General features: G+C 47.5%; 1 protein-coding gene across 2 annotated transcripts in view; it reads left to right on the forward strand.

Annotated features, from left to right (window-relative positions):
* AUTS2 (activator of transcription and developmental regulator AUTS2) overlaps positions 1 to 14,255 on the forward strand; it is a 786,103-nt gene that overhangs the window by 302,602 nt on the left and 469,246 nt on the right. The gene's annotated exons all lie outside the window — the stretch shown is intronic.

The raw sequence follows: 14,255 nt of genomic DNA on the forward strand, positions 1-14,255 counted from the left end.
CAGAGGTGATTCAGTCCCTGAATTTATTCACCTGAGCTCACATCTTGGCTGGATCAACCCAGGTGCCAGTGTTGGTGCTGGTTATGGGGTCAGGGGAGTGCCTGTGACCGTTTCTCTGTCTGTCACCCCCCGAGCAAGGGCTGCTCTGCTCACTGTAATTCCTGTGGGGAATTACTTGGATCCATGATCATGCAATTGGCTTCCTCACAGCTTAAGCAAAGTGCCAGAGTAGGGCTTGAAACTGGTTAGGTCTTCAACAGAGATGGTTCTTTTCTCCTGGATTTAATTATGCACATATATTTCAAACATAAATACATGTATATATGGTTAAACTTTTATTTTGTCATTTCCTGCAGCTGAAATTTATTGTGGATTGAAATACACAGGTTTATCTGCCTGACCTTTTGCTAATTATTAGATTGAGATAAGTGTGTATGTAAGTGACAAATTGCCTTTAATGACATTTAATCTGCACACTGACATTAATGGTGGGTTTAGCAGCCTGGTTATAGTCTTTGTTGCTGAGAGACGAAAAGAGCAAGGACTTTTATCTTAATTTGACCTTATTCAAAAGGTGTTTGTAGTAGTAGTCAATTTCTGATTAACTTAATGACCTGTTTTACATAGAAAGCAGTCAAACATTGATATATGAAAGGGCCTCGAGGTGATAGATTACAGAGGCAGCAGTGACATTGCCAGATTCTCACTCTTAATGGATGAGGGAGAGGGAGGTGGGAAGAGGAGCAGCCCCAAACTCTTCTTGCTGATACCACAAGGGAATGTGCCACATGCAGAAAACATGGTTAGAAAAGGTTACATGGTTAGATCTGCTGAAGGCTGGGTGCAAAGAGTCAATATTTGGCTTTGCTGAATGCCTTTCTGTGCAAGCCAGACTTGTGAAACACAGAGGTAGAGGGCTGCACGTGCACTGAATGGAGTGAAAGTGTCTCCACTGGGGATTACTGAGCTGAATCTGTCTGGGAATTACACAGCCCCATATCGAGGTCAGCCATGGCCTGTTTCTGTGCCAACAGATCTGCACATCCTGGAGGGCAAACACAGCACAGAGCCCAAGGTGGGCAACTGCAGCCCTTCCCTCTCTCTGCCCTGTGGTACATTTTCAGAATGATTTAAGAGGGACGTCAGAGACAAGAGCAGAGGTTATAAACTGCTTTTAGGAAAAGTAAACACCCAAGCAAATCATTCAGGAACCCATTAAATGGCTAGACAGCTCCTATAAATACAGTCCATAATGCATTTTGGAATGCTCCAGCACCTGCTGGCTCTGATGGGCTTTCCTCTGAGAGCTCCTGAAAGTTACATTTTAATGGTAAAAATTGTTCCTTGCACATCACTGAAAAAATGTGAAAATGCAGTTCACAGAGAGAAGAAAGCTGGAAGGATTATAATGTACCTTCAGTTTGTAAAGCAACAAATTAATTTATAGTATAATGCCATTTTTTTAATGCAACAGAAATGCCTTGAAAACGAAACCAAACGGAGTGGCAAATTGACACAAATGTTTAGTGAATTGAGATCAACACTTATTACATCAAGTGACAATGGAAATGCAAACAGAATGCCTTGGCATGTTGTCGTGGAGCCCTTCAGCTGCTGCCTGCCTTGGCAGGGAGGTGCTGCACAGGCAGCAGTCCCTGGGCCATCACAGAGCCTCTAAAAGCACCCCAGGAGCTGGAGAGAGCAGTGCTTGGAACTGAAGGCTTCAAATTTGGGTTTCTGGAGTCTGCAGTGTGTCTGCAGTGTGTCAGCCACATCCAGCTGGAGATGCTCTTGCCTGTCCTGCTGCTTGAACACTGCTGATAAAGGAGTGTTGTGTCAGTTCATAAAAACAACCAAACACAGCTACAAACACAAAGCAGCTCCATCCGTGGGACAGCCTGGGCTCTGCTGCTGCCTCTGAGGGGTGGCACAGCAAAGGGGAGACATTTCCAGCATGGGCTCACACCACAGTTTGGGCATTTGTGAACTCCATCTTTTACCAATCCTTTCCCCCCAAAAGGTAAGTACTTTGATAATTCCCTGTGTTCTTCCCTGTATCAAGGTGAACTTGAGTCTATGAGTTAACAATATTCTGAGATGTAGGAAGAGTACCAGCTCTTTGTGGGAATAGAAACCAAGCAAAGCCCCAGAAAAACATCCCAGAGATGGATGAAGAGCCTCAAATGTGCCTTGTATACTAAAAAGTATTTTATGGCCATGCCTTTTACAAAAGGATTAAATTTGAAGTTGGTGCTGCCCAATCTAATTTTTGTTCTCTGTTACTGTAAAGGGGAATTTGAATGCTGCACCCCAAATTGTTATCCAAGGACTGTTTTCCCTGTGCTGATGCTCAGTTCAGATGTTGACCCTTTACAGAGCAGGGATGGTGTCTCCAGGCCAGCACCAGTGCAACTGTAATTGTATTTCCTTGTGAGTGCCCCCAGTTGTTCTGGATTGCTGTCCACTCTGATCCAGGAGCAGGATGCCAAAAAAGATCATTGGGATCATTTTGAGTGAGCTTCTGCAGCACTTGGGAAGCAGGAGTTGATGTAATTAATTCTTGTTCAAGCATATCTTTAAAATAAATAATCTGGTCTTCACTTTGAATTGTCAGTAATTGAGAAACCACTGCAGTCCTTAGGAAGTTGTTCTAGTGGTTAATTACCCTCACAGTTAAAAATTAGCATCCTATTTATAACCCAACTTTTTTTCTCACTTCTGCTTAAAGCCACTGGGTTTTATCATGCCAAGAGAACCCTTTCTTTGGGTATTGGTCCATGTTTTCCATCATTTCCACATCTCCTTTCACTTCCATGTAGGTACAACAATGCTACAGCAATATGTTTTTGTTTGGGGTTTTTTTTGCCTGAGGTTGGACTACATTTGAAATGTGTTCTAAGATTCTTGGGTGAAAATTGCTACAATACCCAAATTTCACAAAGACCCATTAATTATCCATTTTCCCACTGTGACCTTCTGTACCTCCCAGTGGTGTAACACTCAGCAGGGTTTCTTGCATCCTTTTGTCTCCTATTAATATTGATGCTGTTTTCCTAGGACTGACACCTGGGGGAGAAGGAAAATCCCCTGGCTGGTAGTTGAGGGTCGAGTGTGTGCCGCTGCCAGCTGGGGAGCCACAGCCTTTCCCCACAGTGGGGTTTGCAGCACCAACCAAACAAGCTCCACTGCCACTCTGAGGTTTCACCTCCTCCTCAGAAGCCTCACACCCTTGCTAGTTGTGTGTTGCACCACAGCAGCAATGATGTTTGAGAAGGAGGAAGAAGCACTGCACATTTCATGGTCTCCTGCACTGGGGTGTTGTTTGGTGGGTGGCAACTGCAGACTGCTGTGCTAACAAACCTGCACTGAAACTGCCCTTCTTGTAAGGGGCAGAACCAGATTCTGGGCCCCAAAGGCTTTAAAAAACACATTTTCATCAAACTTACTCAATCTGGTGACCTTAGCAAAGGTCCGTGTTGTCCTTTGGCAGACATGGATGGTATGTGGTTTCCTTAGTCTTCATGACCTTAAATTATCCAGAAACACATTGGCAGATGGACTTGAAAGCATTTGCTCCTTGCTTTCTTCCTACTTAGGAGCTCTACAGACCTCCCATAAACTGGTGGGCTGTGAGGATGAGGAGGGCCTGGAGCATCCCTGTGCCCAGGAAAGGCTGAGGGAGCTGGGGCTGCTCAGCCTGGAGAGGAGCCCCAGCTGAGAGGGGCCCTCAGCCCTGAGTGTCCCTGTCTGTTCCTGTCTGTCCCTGGGTGTCCCTGTGTGCAGGGAGGGGCAGAGCAGGGCCCAGGCTCTGTCCCTGGGCAGGGACTGAGCCCAGAACTGCCCCTGCCCAGGAGGCACAACTCCTGCCCTGGGCAGTGCCCAGCCCTGAACAGGCTGCCCAGGGAGGGGCTGGAGTCTCCCTCAGCAGGGATACTGCAGAGCCCTGTGCACACAATGCTGTGCCCTGTGCTCTGGGATGGCCCTGCCTGAGCAGGGAGGTGGCACCAGGGACCCTCGGGGCTCCCTTCCAGCCTGGCCCAGCCTGGGGTTCTGTGGTGAAGCTGTGTGTAAGTAACCCCCAAAGCAGACCCTAAAGCCCTGGGGTGAGCTCCAGATCCTGTTATCTCAGCTGTTAGCTGAGCTTTGCTGCTGCTCCTGGGGCTGGCCAGGCTCTGGCTCTCTCCCCTGTGCAGAGGCACCTGCAGCTGCAGGGCTGTGCTGTGGAGAGCTGCAAAGCCTCTGGGCAGCAGATGCCAATGCCAACCTTAGGGGCTTCTGCTGGTCAGCAGGTGTAGCTAGTCAGTGAGATGGACACCTCAGGTCCTGCTTGACTTTGTGTCTGTGTCTGCTGGAACTTGGAAAAGGCTGCACAGATTTTTTTTTTTTCTCTGCGTGTTTTCACTGATATTTTAAATGAACATGCTTTTCCAGTGTCAGCTCCTGCCACCATTGTCACTTTAGCCTTTTAAAGTACCTTTTCTTGTTGCAATCTTCCTGATAAAAGTGTCTGTCGAAAAGAGGGATTATCAGATGTGACAGAATATTCACATTTTGAAGGTGCATGTTGGACTTCTCTTGGCAGTGACAGCTGAAATGTTGCTGCAGTCAGAAAATACAGATGAGTGGTCCAGCTGATATGTAGGCTTGGGGTTTTACTCTTTGCCTGTTGGTATTTAATTTGTTTTACTGACAGAGGAGGATTTGCAGCACCTGCTGCCAGGCCCTGAGCCAGAACCAGGGACCCTTTGGATTCCCATCCTTGTTATGGCAGTAGAGTCAAAAGCTGGTGTTCAGCACCCAGTGCTCACACAGCCTCAGGCTGGGTGGGGGGGTTTCTCTAGGCTGGCTGGGAATCTGTGGCCAGAATCTACTTTGGTGAGCACTGTTTGATGTGTGCTTTAAACTCCTGCTTGAGACTTGAAAATATGTCCCTGAAACCCACAAAGCCCTGCCTGCTGGTGATAGAGCCAATCTTGTGTGAAATCATTTATTATAACATTCCTGGGTCTTTTTTCCTCCGTTTGCCTTCGTTTCCCCACCCATGAAATAAAAATACCAACCTTCCCTTTCTTCCAGGCTTTCTTATCTGTGCTAATACAAAGCTGCTCGGGGATGCTTTTGTGCTGTGTGTCTTCACAGGGCTGAGCAGAGGGGGGCTGTCAGTCTCAGCTGGGGGCATGTATTACTACTCATTCTGTAGTCATACAAATAGTGGATAATATAATAATGATGCAGAAAAGAAAGTAAATGCTCTTTATATGGAATAATTGAATATCGCTGTGACGTTGAACAATGAGTCTTAAAAGGATGGGGGGAAGTCATGCTTTTTTCTTCCTTAATTACAGTTGAACTCAAATTACTATATTTAGTTATTTCTAAAGCTGCATTGTATTTTTCTGTGTCTGAAAGAACACAATGATTTGGATACGCATGCATTTTCCTCTCCAGATGTCCTATTGCCTCTTGAATGTGGTTTTATATCTTCATATCTCCAATAATGGAAGCTTGGATTTCTGCTCCAGTAGTGTGCCAATTATGCAGGTCAATATTAAAGGAATATTATAAATGGTCTCTGTAGGCTTAGAATAGCTTTATCTCACTCTTGCCAGTACTTTGTATGTGGATAACTGTCTTAGCTTCCTTGCCTTTGTGTTTTATTTGGATTAATGGGTAACCTAGATATTTTCAAGTGTCTGTAATACAGTTTTTTCTGTAAGAGACTGGAGAAGTTCTTGTTCTGTAGGATTGAATTCCCTGTTAAATTTGCAGTGGTGGTGCTTTTTGCACCCTTGTGGGTGAGGGAAGGGCTCAGTGCTGAAGGGAGACCAGTGTCCTGGGGTGGGCTGTGAGGTTCCTGCTGGCAGCTCCTGCAGGAGAGGCAAGGTGTGGAATCATCCAGCAGCTCCCTCTCCTTGTCTGAGCTGGAGAATTCCTTGATTTCCTGCTGTTCACAGGCAGGTTTAGCTCGGTGGCAGTCCCAGGGAGGGGCTGTGCTACCCCACACCTGTGATGTGCTGGGCTGTGGTGTCCCCACTGTGCCCAGGCTCTGTGCTTGGTGCTGCTGGAGGCACCAAGGCTGAGCAGCCACTTGCACAACTTAAGAAAGCAAAGCACTTTTTGCCCTTTTAAAATCAGATTTAATTTTTTTTTTTTTAATTCAGACATGTTTTAGTGACTGTAGGGCTTTCCACCAGCTCTTCCTGGTGGCTGAAGGCCGGTGTGCCCAGGGTAGGCTCCACTTCACACTGCCCAAAAGGGAGCTGTGGCTCTGGCTGGCAAACAAGATTGTGAGAAACGATCCTTACTTTTAAAATATAAAGGGTTTATTAAAATCCTATCAAAAATACAACAGAAGACTGAATGGAGAAAATAAACAGGGTGCCAGGAGCAAAGGATCTTTCCCACCACAGTGGAGGTTTCCCCTTTTAACCCTTTAGCCCTCCCAAAGTTCTGTCCATGGACTCCTCCTTCCCTGCCCAGGGCTGGAGATCACTGCCTGACACCTTGACTGGAGCTCAGGTGCTGCCATAGGAACGAGTGACCCTCCCAAATGTCCCACACCCAGGGCAGCCCTGATAACAGCACAAGGGGGGTAAAACACAGCTATAAATCTATAAAACTGCTCCTAACATATATACAGAGTATTTGCCTTTTAATTGTGAGAATCAGCCATGGCATTGCTCATCTAGATGATGCTCAGGCTTCTCCTTCCCTGGCTGCCTACCCCAGCCTCCTTCACTTACCATCTCCCTACCCCAGGTTCCCTGTCTGCCAAGCCCCTGCGATATTTCTCTACTTCAAAGCAGAGTAACACAGTGTAATGGTGGCAATATATTTTAAGATCCTTGTTAACCAGCTTGTCTCACTGAGCTGAGGAGTTTAATAAGCTGTAAGACATGTTTTTGTCTTGCCAGCCCCTGCCTTCTCAGAGCAAACTATATTCATATCAAAGAGTAGCTGATGTTAAGGGTTATGTACATGAGAGCACCCTTCATGGGAGGCATGTAGCAGTGATAACAGAAGTAGCTTGACACAAAGCCGCCTGAAAAGGGGGAACTCCTTTACACACATCTTCACTCTTATGTGCATTTCAATTTACACGACATCAAATTGGATTAGAGTCTGTTAATTCAATTAATGACTACATTGAAAGTTTGCCTTTGCTCCTAGTGAAAACAGGAGGGCAGCTCCTAATAGCCTATGGATTTAATGACTGCAACTTTGAAGAGTGTTAAGCTAAAGTGAAGTTCAGAATGGCTTGTTAACTGGGTTTATTAGCTGTTGACCTTCCCTTTCAGCATAATAGTAGCAGCCAGACTGAAGAAAGCATTAAAGTCCTCATTAGCATTTATCTAAAGATAGGCTGCTGCCCATTCCACAGTAAATTAGCTCAATCAGCCATAAAGAGCCTGAGAAACATTTTCTCACATACCTTTAATTCTCTTTCTTGCTCCCGTCTCCCCCCTTCTCCCCTTCCCCCCCATTTTTTTTTTAAGTTAGTTGAGTTCATTTTATCCAGTTTATTGAGACTGAAGCCTCAGGACAGTTGCATTTAAAATGTTTCTACATGCTTATATAATTACAGACCTTCTCCTGTCTGACAAAGGCATGGGAGTTGAAGTACAGGCTTTCAGGGATGTCCTTGGCTCAGCCTTTTGCAGAGATTAGGGATGTCTTGCTTGATTTCCAAGCTGACAAAATGCCCTGGGTAGGCTCAGCTGCAGACAAAGAAGTTTTGTTACCTGCCCTCCCTCGCTGCTGGCCCGGCTTTAAAGAGAGGAAAAGAGATTGGGAAGTGTCAAACCTGGTTTAGATTAGTCACATCCAATGGTGAAAGGATTTGTGCCTTTAGTGCAGGGTTTTGTTTGATGTAAATAATTTAAATAAAATGGATTGTGATCTTCCGTACACCAATAGCTGAGAAGGCTCAGAGTGCCAGCCTCTGTCCTGCCCACAGATCTGAGGCCCAGCTTGGGAAGAATAATTTTTGACAAACCTATAACCCCATGCATTTAAATTGCTTTCTGGGTCCCTTTATTGTTCTATCTATTCAATCTGAAAAGATGCTAAGCATGTCAACCCCAGCTCCAGAATACTTTGCTTATTCAGATGAGATAAGCCTTTGTTTACAGTTCAGAATGTATTTACAGCTTTTGCTGTATCAAGTCTCATATTCCCTTTTAAAGGTTATCAATGAACATTAATATAGGTCACTGAAATAAAAACATTAATAAACAGAGAGCATTTTCCTACTTTTTCAGTACACTGTGGAAAAATAAAAGAAATTTAGAGACTCTAAGAAAAAAAAAAAAAAAAACCTGTTTTAAAAGGAGCCAAGGAAAGCCAGTGGCAGTTTAATTACAGTAGTATCTCACTTGGTCCTGCTTGCTTTACAGCAATTTAGTGGTTTTTCTTCTCCAGCATTTCATGAGAGTTCCTCTCACATTTTTAGTTCTATTATATGAAGTATTACATAAACTTCTTTTACAAGACTGTTTTCCTCAAAGCTTTAAAACAGGTTATAAGAGAAAAGCAAAAAGGCAATCTTGGTGCAGAGGGAGGAGGAGGAAGATGGAAGGATGGGATGAGATGAAGGAGGAGGAAAGTTTCCCAGGGTAGGAGGAAATGGTCTCAAGCTGAGCCAGGGGAGGTTTAGGTTGGACATTAGAGAAGATTTCTTAATGGAATGGGCTGTGCAGCCCTGGCCCAGCTGCCCAGGGCAGTGGTGGAGTCCCCATCCCTGGAGGGGTTCAAGATGTGTGGATGTGGCACTGGGGACATGGGTCAGGGGTGGCTATGGCACTGCTGGGGAGTGGCTGAACTCGCTGATCTGGGAGGGCTTTTTCCACCCTAATGATTCTCTGGTAGTGAGGAATTGCCCTCCTGGGACAGTCAGCACTGCCTGTGGTGTGCTGGGCCTGTGCCTTTCCCTGAGGTGTTTCCCTGGGTTCTCCTTTGCCCTGGGGTTACAGCTCTGAGCCCAGCTCCTGCCAGAGCAGGAGTTTACCAAAGCTCTCAGTGCCTCTCTCCTCCTGTCAGAACTTGTTTTATTTATAAAACCTCCAGAGGAATTTTGTTTAAAGTCTTTTTATTAAATTTCTATTTACTCTTAACAGGTCTCTGCTTCCAGTCACCCTGTCTTTAGATTTTCCAAACCAGTAATTATTCAGGATTTTATGTCTGATGTAATACTTCTCTTGCAGGAATAATCAGGAGCCAAAAGTTTGACAGGCTCAACATAAACAGTTAAACATACACTCAGGCTCTAAAATTTAAGAGCTTGATCTTTATAAGTGTGGGTCCAGGCCTAGCAAAGTACTTAAGCATGTGCTTAATCTTAAGCCCCTGGGCAGCACCATTAACTGCAACAAAACTCTCCCTGTATTTAAAGGTAAGCTTGTCCTGAAGGATTCTGCTGAGCTGGAGCAGGAATACTTGGCATCTTGAAGGATAAAGCCATAAAACCAGCCCAGTTTATTAAGGCAGCTCAGCTTCTTCAGCTGTCGTTAGTTTTAAGAGGATTTTAGAACTCAGTGGTTTTCTTTGCTTCTGGGGAACCCACTGTGTTGGCTGCTGCTGTAAAGGTATTCCAGCTGCACTCAGGGAATCTACATTTTGTTATACACTTCAGGAAAAGTTACTTTAAATAAAATGGTGGAAGATTTTCACCTAAATATAATATCTTAAGTGCTGGAGATTTGAAGGATTTTCTTCCCTTAGAGTAGAAACCAGTTTTTTCTTTTTATTTGTGAACATCGAGTCATGATCTGGTCACAACTTTGAAATTTGTAACCCAAGAGGGTCATTTTGTTGTTTGTGGATTTTTTTTTTCTCTTGTTTTGCCTATAATACATTTGGGGTTGTGAGTTGACTTAATTAAAAACAAAAAAAAATGTGCTGATGGGAAGGAAATAGATGGAACTCTGTCTTAGATTTACAAAAGCCCCATGGGTTTAATAGGATTATATCTGACTCCTAATAGGGATGGGCACCATATAGAGAGCTGGGGCTCAGCTCTGTGCACTTCTACTTGTGCTGCCTGAGCTTCTGGGATCAGGGATGGAGAGGGGCAGGAGGAGGGATGGAGAGGGGCAAGAGGGATGGAGAGGGGCAGGAGGAGGGATGGAGAGGGGAAGGAGGAGGGATGGAGAGGGGAAGGAGGAGGGATGGAGAGGGGAAGGAGGAGGGATGGATGGGGCAGGAGGAGGGATGGAGAGGGGAAGGAGGAGGGATGGAGAGGGGCAGGAGGGATGGAGAGAGCCAGGGAGGAGGGATGGAGAGGGGGAAGGAGGAGGGATGGAGAGGGGAAGGAGGAGGGATGGAGAGGGGAAGGAGGAGGGATGGAGGAGGGGAAGGAGGAGGATGGAGAGGGGAAGGAGGAGGGATGGAGAGGGGAAGGAGGGATGAAAAGGGGAAGGAGGGGATGGAGGGGGAGGAGGAGGGAGGAGAGGGGAGGAGGGATGGAGAGGGCAGGAGGAGGGATGGAGAGGGGAAGGAGGAGGGATGGAGAGGGGAAGGAGGAGGGATGGAGAGGGGCAGGAGGAGGTATGGAAGAGGGAAGGAGGAGGGAGGGATGGGGAAGGAGGAGGGATGGATGGGGCAGGAGGAGGGATGGAGAGGGGAAGGAGGAGGGATGGAGAGGGGCAGCAGCGGCCATGGGGTCAGGGCATGACAGGTGCCCTCGGTGTCCCTCTGAGCCCTCGTGGGGCGAATCTCTGCTGGGTGAGGGCAATGCCTTGCAAGCACCAAGATCATTTATTTGGTCTGTAGCTCCACCAGGACAGCTGCGATTGTGTTGCTGTGAAATGACTTTTCAAAAACTCTCTCAGTTACTCTGGAGCATCTCGGCCACAGCCTGGGCTCGGGGTGCTGCAGGGAGGGGTGACCGTGTCAGAAGGGCTGAGGACACCTGGCACGGGGGAGGGTGGGAGCTGTGCTGCCCGCACACGGCTGCTTTTCCTCGGGCTGCAGGGAGGTTCGGGCTCGGGGAAAAGCTGGTCGGTAGCACCATCTGCAGGCTGCGAACCAGGGCGAGCGCCGCTCGCCGCGCTCCGCTCGGCGCTGGCCGGGAAAACCGGGGACAAAAGGCACCGGGGAGAAAGGCAGGGCCGGCAAGGGCTGGGCCAGAGCCGATGGCGGTGCTTGGGCATTTTCAGTGGGTGCTCCCACACCCTGCAGCGGGGCCGTGCCCAGCGGGGCTGGTGCCAGGTGCAGGTGGCAGTGCGGGGACAAGGCCGCTGTGCCAGGGCTGTGCCTGGCCGAGCCTGGAACCTGTATCCAAGCGTGTCCCTCTGCCCTCAGCCGCACAGCCCTTTGCTGTCCCGAATGGCTGGCTGTGCTCTGAGCTCTGCTTTGCTTGAGACTTTTCCCCTGCGAGCTGTGGAAACCCTCTGAAGTTCCAACGTTGCTCTTCAAGTCTTTCTTCAGCAAGCGGCCTCTGAGGTATCGCACTGCGAGCTGGAGTAAAGGACAGCAGGAGCAGATTGCAGGTGGGAGATGAAGCTCTGCAGGGTTTTGCCCATCCCTGCTTTGCTCCAGCGAGGCCGGTGGCAGCTCCAGGTGCACCAGGGCACGGCTTGGTGCCCGGCCTCCACAGCATCCCATCCCAGAGCCCGTGGGTCTGCAGGGAGTGTGGCTGCAGCCGCTGGAGACAGCCCGGAGGGAGCAGGAACCCCACATGAACCCATGGCCCTCTCTCCCCGACTCCCCCGGGAGCCTTTCCCTGCCCCAGCTCGGTGCCCGCTCCGGCACTGCCGCTGCCCGGCCGCTCGCTCGCCTGGCCCGAGGCTGCTCCAGCTCTCTGCAGCAGATGGCACTCTTTAGTTCTGTTTCAAGCCCTCTCCTTCTGGAAGTTTCTCTGGGAGAATCTGTTTTAAAGGAGCCTCAGCACTTTCACAGCCCTATTCTCCATGAGGCTTCATGGAAGCTTGTAAAGGCTGCAGGCTCTGGAGGGAGCTGGCGGTGGCAGGCGGGCCTGCCAGGCCCCAGTGACCTGTTGGCTGCACTTCTGCACAAATTCAACCTGTTTTGTCCTTCTGCTCCTGGATCAGTAACACCAACCCCTCCAGGAAGCCCCCTTGGGACCTAGTTCCCCTAGTACATGTCTGATTTCTTTAGTTCACAGTGGACAAGACCTCGGTGTTCTTGACCCACCTCTATCTTCTCACTCCCATCCCACCTTGTGCATTTTAGCGTCACAGTTACCTCAGGGAATTACCACCACCACTACCAGTTTCATCACCTTTCTGTGTCATGGAAGGGAGAAAAGTAGTAGCTACAAACTAAATGAGCCATCACTTACAGCTGTGGCATTGTTTCTAGTTTATCTGCATGAATAAGGCTTATATTTAAGCTGCATAAGAGCCTCGACAGCATGGGAAGATGTGAATCCTGTCACACACACTGCAGGGACCCTTGGTACATTGCCATCCTCCCACCTCTCTCCTTGAGAGGCTGCTGGCCAGAACTCTAGGGCAGATTGCACAGGGGACTCACAGAGCTGGGCTGGACAGGGGACAGCAAAATGTGTCAGTCAGGAGCTTGGCTGGAGTGGCTGCTGAGCAGAGCAAACTGAACTGGTGGTAGAGAGGGCTGGGAAGGCTGGGCTGCTGGACAGGGAGGGGCTGCTGGTCTTCTTTTGGCTTTGTACACTGAGATGATGTTGTCTCTGACCTTGGCACCAAAGCCAGCTTTGTCACAAACCTCAGTAAAATAGTTGGTTACAGCTTGGTGCTAAAAACCACCAAAGTGAGGTTTGATTCCCGTGTGGGCCATTGACTGAAGAGTTGGACTTGATGATCCTTGTAAGCTCCTTCCAGCTCAGAATATTCTCTGATGACAAAAATGTTGTATGGAAAGCAGGTACCAGCCCCAGGACTGGGAAAATGTGCTCCATCCCATGTGACACACGGAGCTGTGGCTCCTTGGGCATCCTTTCTGCCCTGTGTGTAATTTTAGAGGTCACCACTTCCAAGGAACCAAATTTTTTCATTGAAAATTAGATGAATCTGTGTTTGCACACATTTACAGAGGTTATTTCAGGGAAGATCAAATTTTTCCAGCCATTACTTTATGTATCTGCCATTAGGAAGAAGAGTTTGACTGATTTTGTTGGTTTGGGCTATTTATTTATTTATATGTTTGGCTCTTTTTTTTTGTCCCCTCTTAGATAGGATGCTCTGTTGGTTTTCACTAATTACAACATGGTTGCTATTCTGAGCAGAAACTGCTGTCCATGGAAGTACATTACAAGATGTCTCTGCTCCATAAATCAGTCTCAGGATTTTATTAGACTGTTTATGTAACCTTAGTTTATGTGCTATAATTCTTTGCTGTGTTGCCTTGAGTAATTCCCAGAGAGAATGTTTGTTCTTCTTGCTTATAAATTCTTTAGTGTGGGAACTTTGCTTAGGACTTCTTTGCCCTCCATCACTTTCTCTTTCCTCTTTTTTGGAGTAATACTTGGTAGCAGTATAAATTCCAGTCATTAGAACCTAACTTGTATTAGTTATTCACACATCACGAGCTATAAAAGCCTTGAAAATAGGAAGGAACAACTTTGTAGTTAACCTGATTGCATTGATTTTCTTTTAAATGCACGTGGAGAAACTTTGGAAGTACCTAATCCCTGAAACCTTGATGCAGTTCTTGCATGGAAGGTGTCCTCCTCCTTGAAGATCTTTGAATGGACATGCTTAGTTTTGGTCAGATCACATCTCATAAAATAATTAGTAAAACCACATCCAATAAATACCTCATGATTTTGGGGGCTGCAAAGCACAAGGTGGAGCACAGGTTTTCCACACAAGGTCTCTGAAAGCAATACATCTGCCAGTAATTTCTGAAGGCAGCAGGACTGCTTAGGGGCTTTTGCTGACACGTGTTCCATCAGTTTATAAAACCATAGCTCAACATCTGATAAAAATCAAGTGTACTTCTCTTCTGAAGTCACTGCATGGCCACATGCAGAGTGTTTTGACATAAATCCCCAGGGCTGCAGTGGAAATGGCTCCATCAGGGTGGGGGGAGGATGGAACCATCTCCCCTGCTGCCAGTGCCCTAGCACACACTGCTTGGGGTGGCTCCACACCTTCCATCCCTGAGCTGCTGCAGAGGCTCCTGGGGAGCTCTGATCTGGGGGAGCTCCCGTGCTGAGCCCTGCCCATGGGGCTGAGGCTGTGCCCCACACAGTGCCCCACATTCTGCCCAGTTCACATCAGCTGGGGGAAACATCAGTTCGCTTCTTACCAACATTT

Source organism: Serinus canaria, chromosome 19 (assembly GCF_022539315.1).
Source record: "Serinus canaria isolate serCan28SL12 chromosome 19, serCan2020, whole genome shotgun sequence".
NCBI lineage: Eukaryota > Metazoa > Chordata > Aves > Passeriformes > Fringillidae > Serinus > Serinus canaria.